The 20,189-nt window shown below is 37.5% G+C and overlaps 1 long non-coding RNA gene across 1 annotated transcript in view; it reads left to right on the top strand.

The window, feature by feature from the left end:
• LOC134371653 (uncharacterized) overlaps window positions 1–15,776 on the top strand; it is a 30,718-nt gene extending 14,942 nt beyond the window's left edge. The window contains exons 2-3 of the long non-coding RNA XR_010022868.1: window positions 12,166–12,262; window positions 15,661–15,776. This is a non-coding gene — a long non-coding RNA (uncharacterized LOC134371653). The remainder of the gene's footprint in view (window positions 1–12,165; window positions 12,263–15,660) is intronic.
• Window positions 15,777–20,189: the final 4,413 nt, after the last annotated feature.

Raw genomic sequence — 20,189 nt, forward strand, 5'->3', positions numbered from 1 at the left:
AGGAACATTTTCTGCTCACATTGTTGTTTAAATCTAGACAAGGCGCCTGTGTGATAGATCACCCTAAGCCTTGGAAGGAAATGATTCACCACAACACTGTAACCGAAAGTGTTCTAACACTGGGGGTGGAAGGCAGGTTATTAACTGTGTTACCTGCACAAAGCAGTTAGAGGGGGCAGTCAGAGCCTCTCAGCGTCACCTTCACCTCCAGAGTTTCTTTCCAGTTTAGACTACTGTCATCAGCTTTGCTCCTGTCGTGTTTCCTCTGTCTAAGTAACAAGATGCTGGAAGTTCACCCTCCATTTTTAATTTTTAAAAGAAAAGTACAAATTTGAAATTTTTAATAAGTCACATCTGTCCAAATGAGCCTTCCCAGGCTACTCTTTCCTAATTTTCCACTTAAATTTTTATTTAAACCAAAAAAACTGCACTGAAGTAATGTATAGGAGAAGTGAACACCAAACATGTCTATTACTAATAAAAAGATCTCCGACAGTAAAAGCAAAATAGCAAAGAAACTAAATGAAAAATATGTGTATTATTTCCCTCTCCATGTTATCGTGAAGGCAGATCACAGATAGGCCCATGTCAGAAACAACAGCAGCTCATCGTTCTTATGAAAAGCTATGGTGAAATATTTCTCATCTCTCTTTATTTAGTTACATTTCAAAATTGAAAATCAATCACTATTGATGGAAAATTAACTGAATATTTTACACATTGAGATTCAAGTTGTTACTTTTACTCCACTTATTTCATATGGGAGCAACCAACCACATCTGATCCATGTTTTAAGGAAATATGCTAAAGCCAGAAAGGGCCACAATGTGACTTTCCTGGGTCTCTTCCTCCATAAAAAATACAAATAAAAATTTATATTTTATTACTGCATTGGTATAAAAATGAACATATTTATGTTAAATACCAAAATATTTTATTTTTTTCCTTCTGATTTTAAAAGACATTAAAGTGTTTTTGTGGCCCCTGTGGGTCCCAGGCTTCATGCCCAACATGTCTGTTAAAGAAGATTCTCTTTGGGCCGAGCCCGTGGCGCACTTGGTAGAGTGCTGCGCTGGGAGCGCGGCGACGCTCCCGCCGCGGGTTCGGATCCTATATAGGACTGACCAGTGCACTCACTGGCTGAGTGCCGGTCACGAAAAAACGACCAAAAAAAAAAAAAAAAGAAGAAGAAGATTCTCCTGGGGAAAGGGCATCTTATAGGCGTAAATATTAAATAATCATAGAACCCAAAGACAGAAGGCAGATTTTTTTTTAACCTAAAGAACAATTTGATTAAATGGTACAAAGTTTCATTAAACTGTAGGAATAAGTTTTAGTGATCTATTGCGCTGCATGTTGACCACAGTTAATAATAATGTATATTTCAAAATTGCTAAATGAGTAGATTTTTGATGTTTTCACCACACAAAAAAGTAATAAGTTGGTTAGGTGATATATATGTCATAGAGCTTGATTGAATCTTTCTACAATATATACACAGGACAAAACATCACATTGTACCCCATAAATATGCACAGTTATTACTTGCCAATTCAAAATTAATTTAAAAAATCTGTCAGTGGATTGTCACAATTATGAAAAATATTTGTACTTATTAGGAAAACAGCCTTCAATAAAAAAATTTAAAAACACTGTTTGACATCAGGAGAATATAAAATAAATTGTGGTACCTCTATTCAATGGAACATTACTTCATCGCTAAAAAAAATGATGTTCCTCAATAAACAGATAACCATTTTTTACCCTTCGAAGTGCAAAAAAAAAAAAAAAAGAAAAATTAATGAATTTTTTCCCCCAAAGTTAATGAAAATCTATGGAAATGGAAACTCATACACTTAGTAGGTAAAGTGATATTGAACTTTTTGGCAGTTTTTATTTTTTTTAAAATTTTTAAATTTTTTTTTTTTAAATGACCGGTAAGGGGCTCTTAACCCTTGACTTGGTGTTGTCAGCACCACGCTCACCCAGTGAAGTAACTGGCCATCCCTATATGGGATCTGAACCCATGGCCTTGGTGTTATCAGCACCACACTCTCCCGAGTGAGCCATGGGCCAGCCCAACTTTTTGGAAATTTTTAAAAGGCACAAGAGTTATATCTATTGAAATAAATATGAAAACTCTTTAACTGGGAAATTCCACTTCAAGGCATTTTTCCTTTTAATTCATTCTTACAAGTGCGTAAATATATAAATGCATACTTGCTGATGATAACATTGTTTGTAAAAGTGGAAAATTGAAAAAGAAATTAACCTCCATCAATGGAGTGGTTATATAAATGATGGGCTTGAGCTGGGGTGGGGGTGGGGCCCAAGGGACTCAGCCATGTCCCCCTGACATCCACATCCAGCCCAGCACGACCAAGCCGCTGCCAGAAGCCCCCGGGTCTCCTCTGCAGGAATGAGGGGGGTGCCATGGGCCTTGATCATGCCCCCTTCCTCCTTCCTCATCTTCCCATCCTGTCCCCCTCCTCCTTCTTCTCTCCCCCCCCACCCCAACTTTTCCGCAACATTTTGGATTGTAAAAGAATAATAATAATAAATTAAACTTTAAAAATAAAAACTAAATAAACAAATGATGGGCTATTTATAACATGGAATACTATGCAATCATTAAGAAGAATAAAATAGAGATGTAATGACCTGGTTCACTGGCCAGAATTACATTACCTGCTTATTCCTCAGCCAGGTGCAATTTTGTTCCTCTGGAGGATGTTTGATAATATCTAGAGACATTTTTGAAATGAAAAGGTAGAGATTGTCAACTCAATAAATCAGGCATGATCTCCTTTTTTAAAATACATGAATATTTATATTTGTGCATAGACAAAGATCTGGAAGCTTGTACAATGAAGTGTTAACAAAGGTTGGAGACTGATGCATTTATTTTTTCATTAGCTTAGCTCTATTTTCTACCTTTCTACAGAATTTGAGATAACATTTGAGATAACATTTGAGATAACAGCAGGTTATTTTTATTTATTTATATATTTTTTGGTGGCTGGCCAGTACGGGGATCTGAACCCTTGACCTTGGTTTTACAAGGCAGTGTTCTAACCAACTGGGCTAACCAGCAAGTCCCAAGTTATTTTTAATAAAAAATAAAATAAGCTGGAGAGTTCACACTGTAAAATCCAGGTTTCTGGCTTATCTTGAAATATTACAAGATGCCATTGGATTCCTTTCTAGGTCAGTCATTGGAAGCAGAGAATGAAGTGTTCCCTTTCGATGGGATATGTACTCATCAGTTCAGAACTACCCCATCTGGCTTTCCTTCTTGTTCTATTCTTCATTAATTTATGCATTCATTCATTCATTCATTCATTCAACAAATATTGTTTTAGAGCTTCCCCTGTGCCCAGCACTGTTCTAGACAGAATGAATAGAACAGAGTCTCTGCCTTCATATAACTTCATGTAACTTGGATTCTTATGGGGGAGAACAAATAATAATCAAACAAATGATTGTTTAACACAGGTTTCAGGTGGTAATATAACTCAAAAAGCACAGGAACTGGTGAGGGATTGGTTTTGTCTATGCAGGCAGGTGGGTAAACAAGATTGAGATTTAGGGCATAAGACTTAGCTCAAGGAGAAAGTTGGTGAGTCTTTAGTAAGTAGAAAGCATTTAAAGCCAAGCAATTGGATGATGTCACATGGGCAGGGAATGTAGCATCTTTTGTACCCCATAATGCTCAAAAGTACTGAGAAACACAATAGTACTCTCTGCCTATGTCTTGACCCAAAGAAAAATAAGGAAAAAAAAGAAGATGAAAACAAATAGACACCAAGAAAGTCAGCACTAGTGGAGCACTGAGGTTCTTTATACTGAATTCCAAAATTAGCCAAACTGAGTCTCCAGTCAAGCCCTGGATCACCATAGGACTACAGTTCAGGACCAGGATATTGATTTGGAAGCTTGTCAGCCAAAAGTTTTGATAGTACCTGCTCTTTGCTGGCTCCCAAGAAAGCTGGTGAACATAAGAGGCTGGACTAACTGACCTGGGTCTCCTTCCTAATTCAGCCATTGGATGAAGCCACTTCTCTTACCCTGAGTAGAAGTGAGAGGCAGAGAGGGCCAGGAATGATTTGCTAGTGGAGCGCCTTCTACATTGAAAGAAATACAGCGACGGGGAAGAAGTATTCTCCTCCCGACAGCACTAATCCCCACCCACATTTCTCAGTTCTCTTCCTACTTGTCTTGGAATGAAATGCCAATCTGTTGATCCTTCTTTCAGTCACAACCACACCCTCAAAATGCTTCCACATGTGCCTTATTACAATAATAGGTAACATTTATTGTTCAATGAATTTATGCCAGCTTCCATTCCAAGCACTCTTATGTGTACAGCTTGAGTATCCCTTATCTGAAATGCTTGGAACTAGAAGTGTTTAAGATTTGGGGATTTTGGAATATTTGCAGAATACATACCAGTTGAGCATCCCTAATCCAGAAATCCAGAATCCAAAATGCTCCAATGAACATTTTCTTTGAGTGTCATGTTAGTGCTCAAAAAGTTTCAGATTTTGGAGCATTTTGGATTTTGGATTTCCAGATTAGGGAGGCTCAACCTGTATTATTAGCTCATTTAATTCTTCCTATGGTGGCAGTGTTACTATCCTATCATATAGGCAAAGGAGTTAATTTCACCTGCCCATCATATTACAGATGGTGAATGGTGGAGCCGCAGTTTGAATTCCCTACTCTGGCTTGATCAAGTCTGCACCACTGACATAAGAGTTAGCAGATAATGCTCATTTCCATTAAAAAAACAAACAAACAAACAAAAAAACCAGCTCTGATAGTTACTGCTGTGTGATGTTACCTCCTCTCCAGCTTCAGTTTTGCCATCAAAAATGGGATAATGATGATAATAATAATAGCCTTCAAGGACGGGCTGTGACAATTGAGGAAATTAATTAATTGAAAGCAGGTCTCAGCCATCTATTGCCCATGGGCAAATCTGGGCACCTTCCTATTTTTGTAAATAAAGTTTTATTGGAACACAGCCATGTCCATTCATTTATGTACTGGCTATGGCTGATTTCTCACTTCTAGTTAAGTAGTTGAGACAAAGATTCCACGGCTCTCAAAGCCTAAAATTTGTAAAAACTGACACTTTGCAGAATGTTTGCTGACCCACAGTCTGAAGTATTTAGTACAATCCCTTGTGCCTGAAAGACACCTGCTATTTACATGTGAAATAAACTCTAGGACAGAGATCACTCCTGGCTACCATTCTTTCTTTCTCTTGGTCCAGCAAAGACTTTGCACATATCAGATGCTTCATAAAAAATAAAGTAAGCATAATTTGGCATAATAAAATATAGTAGTCATGACAGCCTTCAGAGAAAATTATTAAATAATAAAATTTCCAGAATATTTCCAATTTAAAATGGTCCCAATTTACTTTTTCAGTATTCTGCAATTTCAGTTAGAATGCAAGTAACTGTATAATAGTGGAATGTCATTGAGCTGGCTTGCATTTATGTGGAGGGGGCTTCGTTGATGTGGGAGAAAACCAACTTTGCTATCTTTTCTTATTTTTGAAGCTAAAATGATTATAAGACAATATATGAATACATTCTGCAAACTTCAAATAATGTGCTTTAATGGCCCACATCCCTGGTAAAGTCAGATTTTAGAGCAGGCACAAAATAAAATAGGGTCTTGAGTTCTTGTTGGTGCATCATGGGGTGAAGGCAGAAAAGAAAAGAGGGCAGAAAAAGGATGGAAGGAGGTGTTATCCGCTCATCAACCCAGCTGAAAATCAGCTAAATATTGAGTTGGAAGCAGGACCCTGTCCCATATCAGTCCCCAGCATGGGCACTTCTAAGTATGCTTAATGTGAATTTCTTTTCTTTTCTTTCTTTCTTTCTTTCTTTTTTTTTTTTTTTTTTTTTTTGGTGGCTGGTGGGTACAGTATCTGAATCTTTGAACTTGGTGTCATAACACTGAGCTAACCAGCCAGCTTGGCATCTTGTCTTTCAGGGAGGAATGTTAACTTGCAAGCAGAACTTGACCGGAGGCAAGGCTTAAGAATTCCCTAGGGAATGATCCTCTTTGTGACTTCTCCACAATACATTTGGAATGGCAGGCTGCTTTTCCCCAGCAGTCCTGTAACTCCATTGTGGGCTGCCCCTACCTTGTTGCCAGTTACTGGCTCTTCAGGCTCATTTTTATTATTAATTTAAGATAAAAAGACACAAAGAAAACTATGACTCCTAGCCCAAACAAAGTACTTAAAAATACAAAGTAATTTGGGAACTAGCCAATTGTTTTGCATTATCCTCTTTTTCTTCAACAAGTGCAGGTAATCATGTTAACACAAGGGTACTTCAAAAGTTCATGGAAAGATTCACATTATCTTTTAATTCTATTTTTTCATGAACTTTTTGAAGTACCCTCATACTGCTCATTCCAGCGAGGCCTTGCTGTATTTAATTTTTATTTGTTTGTGCAAAGACAGTAACCCCATGAGGACAGCAACCTGCTCATAGCACCTAATGCAACCCCTGGCAGGCAGCTGGTACTCAGGGCTATTTGTTGAAAGACCGTGGAAGCCAGTTCTGTTCTAACCACTGGGGGTACAGTGGGGAGCGAGAAGAGCATTTTTCCTGCCTTCCTGGAGCTTATGTTTTGCTAGGGATATGCTGACAATTATCAAGAGAGCAAACAAGTTCATTACTACAGATTGTGATAAATGCTATGAAGGAATGGGGTCTAATGTCAGACAACCTAGGTTTAGGGTTGGCTGGTTAGCTCAGTTGGTTAGAGCACAGTCTTGTGAAACCAAGGTCACAGATTCAGATCCCCGAACAGGCCAGTCACAAAAAAAAAAAAAAAAAAAAAAAAAAAAAGACAACCTGGGTCTGAATTTTGGTTCTTAGACCAGGGTGATTTCAGTGATGCCAAAAAACTCAGTGACTGAGATAAATAATATTTTAACGTGATTTTTTTAAAAAATTACAATTAATGCAAAAATATCTATGATGAACAAAATATCATACTTTTATGCAAAGAAAGAACTGAGATTAGGGTGCAGCAAGCGAAGGGAGCTGTGCAAAGTCTCTCTGCTATTGCTCAGTCCACAAAATGGAATAACAATAATGTTGACCTCATAAAGCTTTGCAAGGATTTGTCCAGGACTTCACACAGTCACTGACACACAGCAAGAGCTCAACAAATGTTAGCTATTACTATTTTATTATTTTCTTCAGTTATTAATCCCGTGGTCATCCATCACAGTACAAATATTTAAGCAATATTATCAAAATAATTTCAGAAAACTAAAGGGGCTACTTAACTGTATTTTGTTGAAACTAGAGCATCACCACTTGTAAGATGCTCCATTATGTCATGAATTAAGAAAGAAATGCTTCCAAATATAATTGCAAGATGCCATTGATTGCAAGATGTATACTGATTTTAGTTATGTTAAAATGTAAAAACCAAGGTGCACTTTAGAATTGATAAAATATAGTACTGGGCCAACCCAATTCCATGACAATAAAGCACAAATGTATGTATTCAAGATATATTATTTCCAAAAGATTCAGTATTTAAATAAGCATTTTAGGATATTTTGATTAGTCCATAATATCAAAATTCTAGGATCCCTGAGCACATAAGCTAATATTGTTTAATAATGACTGTTGAATGAAAAAACAAATGAATGAGTGAGAAATGAAAGAATTAGTTGAAACTACACTAGAAAGGAGTTTCTACTCATAAGTAGCAACAGAAGTTATGTAAAACAATCACAAATGCCATGGAGAAAAGGTACATGGAGAATATATTGATACCAAAATAAGGGAGACTTGGGTGGACATTTTCTTCACTAAAATAGCAGTGCTGATGCAATAGCTCCATGGTTAACTTGGGTTGTTTTAGAAGAACTCTATATCATTTTGACATAATCACACTATCTAAAAATCCACTTATACACCGAACACCTGTCCTGTCTTTATCTTGTGTAAGTAAGTTGGCAGTCATCATTTTTAGGAAGTGGATCTTAATAAATATTGGATGAAATGAATGAATTCTGTACATATGGGTGCCTAAATCTGATTCTCTAACCAAACAATATAAGCCACTTATTGGCAAGCTTGACACAGTTGGGTAGGATCTCAGGAAAATACATGTGTGTGTGTGTGTGTTTTCCTTGGTGGCTGGCTGGTAAAGGGATCCGAACCCTTGATGTTGCTGTTACAAGGCTGTGCTGTAACCAACTGAGCCAACTGGCCAACCCCAAGAAAATATGAATTGTACCTCTAGGCATGCAAGATTTTTATTAGCTCCGATTCCCAGAAACTTGCCTTTGACTTCCTATTGCACCACTTCTTGCAGTTTAACCCATTCCTGGCCTTTTGGGGTAAGTTTTTTTCCTTTTAATTGTTGCTCACTCCAGCGCCTGTTTCCACTCCACAGGGCACATCTCCATGGTGAGAGGGGGAAGCAGGACCACAAACGTATAACTGCCAACATCACTTTAACGTCAGCTTTGACTGAATACACAAGAAAGTTCACAAAATTGGAGTTTGTGTTGTCAGTGTGACTTATGTGAGCCACATCCATCTTATGAATGGGTATGATTTCTTAAACTAATGTAATCAATCCGATATTCAACTTCAGGAAAATAGTTGTATTACCCCCACAAAGAGAATATTCATGGACAGCAAGCATCTTTTCAATGGGTTGAGCTTGTTGTAGTCAATTGATGTTTATGAAATTTAACTTAAAAAAAAAAAAACCCAAACTGTCAGTTTTTAAAACCATTATTATTCCCAGGCATTTTATGAGCAAAGGGCTCACATGGACATTTTTGAAACTAACAAGTTATTTTCCTGCTTCCCTAGAGTCAATTTTTTATGGTCTCTTTGCATAGTTACATGAGCTAGTTTTTCCCAACATTAGTAGTATTTTTTTTTTTTTTAAAGATTTGTATCTAAATCACCTTGGCATATTATCATCATTCCACCCGTTGTTTTGTTCAGTTAAGTACATACCTCAGCATTTATAAAATGTGGTAAATATTAATACTATACCTTTCTGGTTAAGTTCTTCTGAAGAAAGCAGGAAAAAAAAAAAAAAAGTACCTCCCGTGTTGAATTAAGAGTACACAGACTTCTCTTTCCCATTTTTAGAAAAATGTATTTTGGCAGTTGAAAACAGGTGCTAATTCAGTTTATTTGCGATATGAGAAAGATCAATATACATTTGAAACTACTCTTTCTCTGGAGCAGAAAATTGTAAAGGTTGAGCAAAACAGAAAACAGAGTCCTTTTCTAAATATAGCAACGTCATATGACCCTACTGGTCTTTGTACTCAGAGCATTAAGGTATTAGACACATTGCTTCATGGATATAGCATGTAATTACTCCAGGGGAAATGGGAGTATGACCAACCAGCACAGATATAAATGTTGGGCTTATATCTGTTCTTTTTGATCTAAGGAAATAAGTCTTTAGATTGTTGTTGGGACGTCCCCACGTGACAGCTTGTCATTTGGATAAACTTTCCCACTGCACACAGAAAACAGTTCTTCCATGTCTTTGGTTTTATTTTTATACTTCTTTTCACAGCAGTTGATGTTTAAACATTTTTTACACAGTACTTTTTTTTTTTTCTGTTTGCTTCTTTAACTGTGAGGCCTCAAACTGAGTCTAATTCAATTTTGTCGGTTATCATGATCACTCATGACAACATTATATAGTTCTCAACTTAGATCCCCTGTAATTAATCTTTGTGAATGTGGTGTTTTGTTTGTTTTGTTTTTAAGAAGACTCTTTACAGGGTCATTTGGACCCACGTATCCTTAAAGCTTTTAGTGTTTTTATTTTTTTTAATCTTTATTTTTAAAGAGCATTTCAGGTTTACTACATTTCTGGGACAGATGAAAGATTAAGCTGGGAACTAGAAGTCCAAGAGCCATCACTGCATTTAGATGTGTTTATCTACAAACTAAAATCATTATAATGCTATTTCTATTTTGCAGGTGGTAGATCTTTCTAGTCAAGCAAGGGTTTGCAAAACCATGGTTAGTAACTAAGATTAACTTTTGTAGGGGTGGGCGTGGGGGAGCTGGTACATATTAAAATTGAAAAAAGGCCTGTACAAGCTTGGGGAAAAGCAGCCGTTCTCACACTGCTATCAGGGCTTATCGGGGGAAAATTTTTTACGTTGGCTTCTGGGGCCCACAGAAGGGAAGGAGTAGGAAGGAGTAACTAGGATTGTCTCACACTTAAAAGAAGCAGAAGCCTCAGCTGGTTGCTAAAAAGTCAATTTAAAAAATAAATAAATAATGTAGCTCAGGCATACAGCAAGTTGTGGACCAGAACTGATGATTTGGTTTTAGGATTCTGGTGTTCCTGCTTGGAAACTTACCATCCAGCTCCTTTGACCTCTCTTTGGAACATATTTGAGGATGATATCCATTTATTAGTTTTGGATGTACCTTACACAATTCATTTTTTCATAAACCTTTGACTACATAGTGAATTTTTTTTTACAGTTAGAATGCATTTTTGTATTATAATATAGTTAAAATTATTTTTCAAAACTATGTACTCTTGACAAATAAACCAAAAAACCCCAATTAAAAAAAAAATACTTCTTTTTTCAAAACAACCCTTCCAAAGTTAGATTAAAAGTTGAGTTAGTCTCTGTGACCTTTGCTTATCTTAAAAAAAAAAAAAAATTAAACTAAACTGCTTTTTTGGAATGTCCCTTGCAAAACAATAAATCATAACTTTATCAACTTCCTCAGAGGCCTTCAGAAAAGAAGAAAACAGTTCAGCTAACTTTAATTGCTCTGTAAATTTGTCCTAAAAGGTAGCATTCCTCGGAATGTATTTCGTTCATGGTGCCGTATTTAAAGAACCGCGAAAACACAGTTTTCCTCTTTCAATGCTGAGTGAAGATCCTTGGCCAAAGAGAACCTTGGGCAGACACTGGTCAGGATTTTCAGGGATTGCTCCAGCTTGAGGTTTTAACTTCCTTAATTGCAGAACTGAAGCTGGCTAAGCGTTGAGTGATCAAGAATTAAGAGTTTCAAAGTGAAGGAAGCAGTAAACTCATTTCCAAGAGTCGTCTTCCCAAATTACTCCTGCTTCTAGTATGGAAGCTTCCTTTGTTTGTGAGTGCGTGTACATATGGCATTTTCCCAGTCAAAGACAGAGTAGAGTATTCCCTCTTCCTCTCTCTCTTCTTCTCTTATAATAACCCAAAGTACCTGATAGTTCATTAATACTCAAGAGAGTTTTGTAGTTTACTTTGTAAAATGTAAAGCACATCAAGAAAAGTAAGAGTTTTCCCCAGTAACATTATCTATGGACATTTTCTGCCTCTTTTTGAAACCTCTCTGAGTCTTAGTCCTGACTTCATTTCTGATTAATCACTTGGGCTTGCAAGATAGTTCAGGAACCACACTCCACTGGCAGTGAACTATCTTTAGGAGACGAATTCACTAAAAGTCACTGTTTTATTACTTGACTTTGCTCATGTTTCAGGTTTTTCTTTTCTAATAAAATCTAGAGATATGTTGATCTTTGCAATAAAAGAAGGAGGTGGATTTTTTTTTAAAAACCTGCTATTTTCCCATCACTCTCTAAACATTTTCATTTTATCTCAAGAATGGGGAATTAAAATCTCCAGAAATGTCTGGCTTCCCTTTTTGTTCTTATGTAGTCAATAGGTCAAAAACCCATATGTTATAGTAGGAAGCGAACACATTAGACACGTTTTTGAAATTCGGTCATATACCATTTAAACTTGAATCCCCTAAACTTTATTCTTCTAGAACTTTTTATTGTCTAATATTTACATGTATATATGTATGTTTATACGTGTTTATATATACATAGATAGGCACAGTGAGGTTACTGAAGAAGTGTACTTGGAATCAAGATATTAAAGCCAGGACACTTTAGAATTGGAAACCATATCATTCTGTTTATTCCAGCTCTTTAATTATACAAAGGGATACCTGGGCTGAGAGAAGTTATTTAGCTTGCTTTATGGTGTTTGAATTCTGGACCTGGATTTGCCATATAATTTTGCACTTAACTTCGAGAGCCTCTGTTATCTTATCTGTAAAATGGGTCCATTGGGAGACATGAGTTTTTTTTTTTTTTTTTTTTTTAAAGATGACCGGTAAGGGGACCTTAACCCTTGACTTGGTGTTGTCAGCACTACACTCTCCCAAGTGAGCCATGGGCCGGCCCTGGGAAACATGATCTTAAGGTTAGTTAAATGTGTATGATTTTGCAAGCACAGGTTTTGGAGCATACAAAAGAGGAAGTCCAGGAGTCCAAATGACTACTTGGCCTGAACTTTTTACCAATGGATCAGTTTATTTTGGCCCTAGACAGGTATTAGCCATCCTTAACAAAAAGTTTGGGTTCTGGCAACTGGGATTTCCTGCCCATTTGGGTCTGTACATTTTCACCAGCTCTTGACTCAGAAGAATCCAATTAGAGTTGATTCCTTCGGTATAAGTGGCAGCAGAGACTAGACTATCCAGAATAGAATCTTGTTTCTTGCTTCTACCCAGCCTCCTTGTCTCCATCTCACATAGTTTTCAGCTTTGCCAGAATGGGTCTGTTGTACTTTTTCAAATTTCCTCAAGCACTCATTATTTCAGGCTAAACATTAATGATTTATCCAGCAAGGGTTATTAAAATTGACTGTAGCCTCTGAAGAAAGGATAGTTTGTCAAACCTACATCTTAAGACTAATTGGATATATTTTGCATGAATTGTGATTAATGCACGGTAATTTCAGAGGATGGCTTTTGCTAATTAATAAATCAATCACATTGACTCATCTTGGTAGACTGAACTTTAAGAGTTCATTATTGACTTGCTCAAAACCAGGATTCCATACACACATAGTTTAGTGGTTTAAGGCAATTCTTCTTAAGAAAGCAAACAGATTGAGCAATACTTTAATTCAGAAACAAGTTGCTTAATGTGTGTCCTCTGAAAATAACAAGACTGAGAAAGGGAAAGTATACTAACATATTCTTGCTTCCTGATTGATTTTACATTTATGACAAAGCTCACATTATTATAAAAGATTTGGAAAGGTCAGATGGAAGCATCACACTACCAACAGAAGGATTTTTGAAGCTGTTGAAAGCACCAAATTAACTCAAAACGACAAAATGAAAAGAAAGACTTATCTGAGTAGTTTTAAATGGTCTGCTCTAAAGTTCTAGAGAGCTTTTGAAATAAATGCAGGTGAATTTTGTTTTCTTCTACCAACCCACCAATTTAGTTATTTAAAAAGCCACTGGAATTGTGGTTTCAGAAGAGCAAAATGGTTTGTGTTTTTCATATCACATCGAAAGGGACATACACATCCTTCCACAGAATGCTATAAGCTGCCATTCAGAGAATCAAGTTTCCCCGTAGCCAGTGGCAGTGGGGTCTGAGTCAGATAATATACAGACTTACAAACTTTCAGGATGAAAACAACAAAAAAGCAAAGCAAAGCAAAAAAAGTTTACTTCAAGTCCTGCATAAATGAAACCTAAAATGATTTTCTCAAAGTATGTTTTCTGTTTTTCTCTGACTAGGATATTTAAAAATTTCTCCATGGAGGAACAGGTATTTAATGAATGTCCATATACAGAGAAAGGCACAGCCTGGGTTCCACCCTGCAGGGGTTTACCACCACATAGAACAATTGGAGAACTACAATCCTCCCCTTCTAGAATATTCCCTGAAATAGACCTCAGTGACTTTGGGCCCAGGACCCCACACATTTGTTCCACAGCTGTTTTCTCTGGTGGGGCCGAGGAGGGAGGGGTGAGGGAGTGCTAACGGCTGCCTGGGGTGGGACGGGGGAAGAGGGGAGGGGACGAGATAAGCTCAGAAGGATCCAGCCCGCAGAAACTCTTCCCCACACCTACCCTCCATAGCTGTGGCACAATAATTCTTTGAAATGCAAATGTGGTATTCACAACCAATCAGGCCTTTTGAGTGGATTAACTTTTAGTCAGTCCTTTTGGAAGGGGGAGGAAGAGGAGGGAAAGAAGGGAAAGAGAAGGAAAGGAATTTTTAAAAAATTAAAAGTAGGAAGAGATAGAGTAATGATGACAATAACAGTAATGGTAACAATAGCTAATGGGTACGGGCATTTCTGAGGTGGCAGGCATAGGCTAAGGGCCTTCTTTCTACCCTTATCCCCTAAACCTCCAGCTAGGTAAACCCCACCCTAACTGACACTCCTTAGTTTGCTAAAAACCTTTAGTCATCTGTCCTGAGGGCACTGCTTGTTTTTCTTACCTTAAACTCCCACTCTCGCTAAGGGTCATCTGTATAAGACAGGTGCACTGTCTAGGGCAAAATTATAAAGTTCCCAGTTAAAATGTGATAAGGGAAAATACAGCTAAATTCTCCTGTGGTGTAACATAGTCTTTGAGTGATATTCTAAACAGTGATAGCCTTTCTCCATTCGAATCCCCACTCGGCTGCTTAAAGCTGTATGACTTCTACACACCTCAGTTTTGCTATCCATAAAATGGGTATACTAATGGTATCACCCCCTAAGCATTATTATGAGGGCCAAATATGCTAATGAATATATCTGGAATAGAGTGAGTCCTAAATAAAGACTGGCCATTGTCTTTGTGGTCATTTTTGATCATCTGTTAAGAAACTGCTACCAATTCTGATGCAGCGGCTTTCTCCAGCCTGAAGCTGGATTAAGCTTCTAAGGAAAATCTTAAATATCAGTGATAATTTTTTTCCATACAGTTATATTATTTTTATTTTTTAATAAATGTATTTTTTATAAGAAATGTATTGATTGTATATATTTGTGGGATACAGAGTTATATTTCTGTACACATATACAATGTGTAATGATCAAATCAGGATAATTAGCATATTCATCATCTCAAAATTTTATCACTTCTATGTGATAACATTTGATCTCTCTTCTAGCCACTTGAGAAATACAATAAATTATTGTTAATTATATATGCCCAGCATTACTGTACACCTCTAGAACTTATTTCATAATTTTGTATATCAGTGATTCTTGAGAAAATTTATTTCAACATTATCATGACTTACCTGCTGCAATAACTTCTAAAAGCTAAATTAGGTCCTGAATGAGCCCATTTTTAGACATGAAATTCTAGGCATTTGGGCCCATCTTATCTCCTAAGGACATAATAATTCCATGAAAAAAACTACCTGAGTTTCGCCGTGATTTTTTACAGTGGGCATTTAATGTACTAACTACATCAGGCAAGCAGGTAGAGAAAAACAGTACTTTCAGGTGTAAATAGAACACCTGACTGGGCTGATTTGGGTAATTTATTTTTCTCCCTAGACAAAGCTAGGTTTTCCAACTGTAAGCAGCTGTACATAATAGTGCCATAAAATTTAAAAAGCCTGCCTTGTATGTGTAATTACGTTTGCATTTTTATTCTTAATGCTGTTTATAAGTACATTCCCTCTTGTTTTTTCCTACTTATTCTTCAAATGGTCTACTTAATGTTTTTGGACTTTACAAAGAATCAGTGATTGATTTTATTGATTAAAGGTATTGGTTGTTTTTTCTTTGCAGTTTGTCACAACTTCCTGCTTTTAAGTTCATGAACTCCTTTCTTCAATTTATGTCTATAGATAATATTCATATCTCTATCATCTGGAAGCTACCTACCAAATGGAGAGCAGCTCTTGGAGTGGCAGAACGCAGAGGAGGAGGGAGATAGAATCGGGCAAGACAATTCACGGATGATTTCACCTCTGACCGAAATGGGTTTTTTTGTTTGGCTTTGAGATTTTACTATGTTAAAAGAAGACTGTGTTCGTGTATTACTTGAATAATTAAAAATACACACACACACACACACACACACACACACACACACACACACACACACACACACACACACACACACACACACACACAAGTTTCCTTAACCATCTGCTGCCTGCTGGGCTCACCATAATTAAAAATACACACACACACACACACACACACACACACACACACACACACACACACACACACACACGCACACACGCACACACACACACACAAGTTTCCTTAACCATCTGCTGCCTGCTGGGCTCACCTGCCAGGTCCAAAGAGCAGGAAGGAGGGATTGGGGGAGGTTGGAGGGTGGAAGGATGTGGGTGGGGCAGGAAGAATAGGGGACTCAAACTGCTCTCTTCGTTCCTCCTGTTCTCAGCCATTTTCTGTCTCCCGCACCCACGGATTTGTCCCACGTGTGCAAGGAGCAGCGGTCGCAGTGCAAGTGACCACAGCGTCCACGCTGATTGTTTGAAAGTCGGTGCACATAGGCTGGCAGGAAAGAGAAAGCCCGAGAAAGCTGGAAAGAGATGAGAGAGAGAGACAGAAAGAGAAAGAGGAAGGGGGGGGGGGGGAGAGAGAGAGACCACGTGATTTTGTGGAACGCAGACTGCTTCTTTATTTTGATTCTCAAGTAAACTTACGATCTCTAAAATGTGTTGAGTGAATCGGAAAGAGTAAGGTCACGTCCACTGGAAAGGATCACTTCCCAAATTCACAAGAACTTGTTCGTTGAAACTCCTTCATAGCTCTTAAGATTTACTTCTCTTTCAAATCAATTTGTTTCTTTCTCGTTCTGAGAAAAGCTTTCTAGATGTGATTTCCCTTTTGACTTTCCTTTTTTTGGCTACTGGCAGGTACCAGTACCGGGATCCAATCCCTTGTACAACAAGCTCTAACCACTGAGTAACTGGCCAGCCCATGATATTTCCCTTTGAAAGAAAGACTTTGAAGTCTTTCTACAGCACATCTTTTCTTAAAGGGGTATAGTAAGAGGAGATAGGCTTCGGGAAGAGCATTTTAAAAAGTCACTTTCCAAATACCCTCACTTCCCCTTGAATTGAAACATCTCAGCTGCTGGAAGACACTTGCAAATGTAAGAGGGTGCTTCAAAAAGTTCGTGGAAAAATGAAATTAAAAGATAATACATTGTACATCAAGAATATGTAAAGAAAAATAATTTTTAAAAAGATAACACAAATCTTTTCATAAATGAGACCCCTCATGGTTCTCTTTGGACCCTGGGGGCCCAGCAAAGGTGAAGGTAGACAGAACAGAAAGGAAACTGTGTTTTCATTTTTGAGTGAAGCCACTTCCATTGGAGGGATATTGGCTTTGAATCAGCAAAGTTTCTAATATTTATTTAGTCTTTGTCTCCAAGGACTCAAGGCAGAAACAGCTGAAATCCAGGGTTGTATATTTCCTGGGGTGGTTGGATTTGAAGCTTCCAGTTGGTGGAGCATCACCTGAATCTCTTTTTGGAACTTCCATGTGGTGGTTGTGCCAGGTTGAAGCACCTGTCCCACGTGGCCAAAAACTGACAATTCAAGCCTCTCAATTCGGAATGAGATGTTTGTACACAAAGTGACCTTTAATTGTGCATTAGAAACTCATGTCAGATCGACATGTGGTTTCACTTATTCAGCAGAGGTTATTACATTTCAAGCTGTTTTGTGTTAGTTTTCAGCATTTAAATGAAGTATTTTCTCTCTCATATATTTGATGTGGGTCAAAGAAGTTCTTTTTTTTTTCTTTTCTCATAGATTTTATTGTTTGATTCGATCTTTTTTGTCATGTCAGATCAAAGATGGCTTTCTTTTCTTTAGAAGAGATCTTTTATTAAAACAAATCAATAGAATGGATTCCACAGTAAAGAAGCATTTTGTTTAAAGGATTTTGAAAAGAGAAAAAAGATTTCAATGAAAGTAAAGAAGAGATGTTTTTATTTTTGTTTGTGTTATATTTATCTATTAAAGAGTTAGATGAAAGCGAATACTTCAGCATTCTAAACGTCAGATTTACCATGGAGAGGCTTTGCAGTCTTAGCTAGACAGACACATCCTTATGGAAAAATTCACTTCACATTTTATGATCTGGGAATATCAAAGAACTGGTAGTTCCTCCCTACCAATCCCCATTTCCACCACTAATGGCTTGCCTCTTGGCCTTTTTCCCAGATGAACTCCACATACTTCAAGAAACAATACAGAAGTTTCCAGATAGCATCCATATTGCCGTAGCAACCTGTAGTATTTCCATCAAGGGGCTACCACATTATATTGAAATGACGTGTGTACTTGGTGGCTCTACTGTCCTTAGGAGCAGGAAACATGTGTTTCACCTTTTCTCCCTGTGCTTATTGGAGCTCAACATATATTTGTTAATCTGAACTGAACAATGATAGAAATGTGGTCAGTATTCACTTTGCTATGGGAAAAGATGATTAGGATTATATTGGGAGTTTTTGGCAGTCACACAGTAAATAACATCTGTAAAACATCATAGATGGTATATATGGATGCCTCTATACAGCACTTATTATTATCTCACATGATATGTATTTTTCTTATTTACTGTGTTAATTATCTGTCTCTTCAGCCTAAAATATCCGCTCCATGAGAGCAGGATTTTTGTCTTGCTTTGCTGCTATGGCCCTAGCATTCAGAACAATGCCTGAGACATAAGAGGAGCTCAAAAATTATTTGCTGAATGAATGAAGCAGTCCATGCACCATTTCCCCCCATTTTGGTAACAATGAAGGGGAAAATTGAGACAGTCATTCAAATAATACAAACCAAAGATTACTTGTTTTTGAGTGATTTGCATTCAAGGGACCTCAGTTATGTGGCTGATTGCTACAATTCTCTAGCTGCATTGGATGTGAGGTTCAGCCTGAGGCATCCAGATTACATCGTGTAGTTGCTGTCTCCCCAATGCTCAAAACAATATATAAATTAAAAAGAGAGAAAACACGAGAAAAATAGAGAGTAGAATAGTGGTTACCAGGAATAGGGAAAGGGAAGGGGAGGGGCCTGGGGAAAGGTAGGGAGGCCAGTACAAAGTTACAAAGTTACAGTTAGAGAGGAAGAATAAGTTCTGGAGCTCTAGGGTGACATCAAACTGAACCAAACCAAAACAATATATTCTTTATATATTCAAATAATCAGGCAATTCCATGAAAAATAAACCAGGAAAATGCATTATTTGGTGTCATAAAGAATTGCTGAAACAAAATTTTAAAATACTTCTTCATTTCTCCTAGCACTCTTCAAAGTTTAGTTGCCAAATTAAGAACTTTCTTGACTTGACCCCAGCCAAGGAAATTAAAAAAGTCAAAGCACTTTGTGTGTAGAATACAAGCTCCTTCAGTTCCTGAGACCAGTGAGGTCCTGTTCTCTGCTGTATCTTACACACCTGGCACAGTTCCTGGTATTCAGTAAATGTGTTGCTGAATGAATGGTGTTTATCTTAGCTACTGTCATGTAGATTGAACTTCAGGCACCATTTCAGAACAGTAAAAGTTGTGGGGAAAATTTCCCCTGTATTACAACATAGTGGTTGCATGGCTAACCATTTAATTTGAACATTTAGATGGTCACTTGTATGCTCAATTAAAAGTTTCCAACCACAGTTTTGCTTGCATGCATATCACCCCTGTAATTAACTATGTCTGTAAAATATGCCAGGTTTTTTGTAATAGAAGAAACTAGGAAATAAATATATATGTATATATCTGTGGAAGAGAGATGAGAACTGATGGAATTCTAGGAGTCGAAAACAAAAAAATTAAAACAATTAAATTGTGTCTTTTCCTGCTTTAGAGCCAACAGCCTCTGAGAGCAGGTCTAGGTCCCAGGAAAAAATGATTTTTTCAGGCCATTGCAAGGTCTGACCTGCTACATTTCTTTACTTAGTGTATTGGTTAGCTTTTGCTGTGTAACAAACCACTCCAACATTTAGTGGCTTAAAGCAGCAACCAATTTCGTAGGTCATATTCTTTTACATTAAGCCAGATAGGCTGATCTCTGCTGAGTGTTCTCATGCATCTCTGGTCAGCTGGTCTAGTGGCCTTGCTCACATGACTGCTGGTTGCTTGGTTGGATGGTCTAGGAGTCCTCAGCTAGGACAGTGTGTCTCTGTTCCATGTGGTCACTCATCCTCTAGCAGTATTCTTTACCTGATGATCTCAAGATTCCAAAGAGCAGAAAGACTAATTTATTTGTAAGGAGTTTGGAGGCCTGCGCTCTGTGCACCATCACCATGCCTTGAAGATAATGCTAATAATTATTAACATTGGAGGTTGGTTTAGGCAAACCTAGGTAATATATAGCTGTCC

This window comes from Cynocephalus volans, chromosome 1 (genome assembly GCF_027409185.1).
Source record: "Cynocephalus volans isolate mCynVol1 chromosome 1, mCynVol1.pri, whole genome shotgun sequence".
NCBI classification, from domain to species: Eukaryota; Metazoa; Chordata; class Mammalia; order Dermoptera; family Cynocephalidae; genus Cynocephalus; species Cynocephalus volans.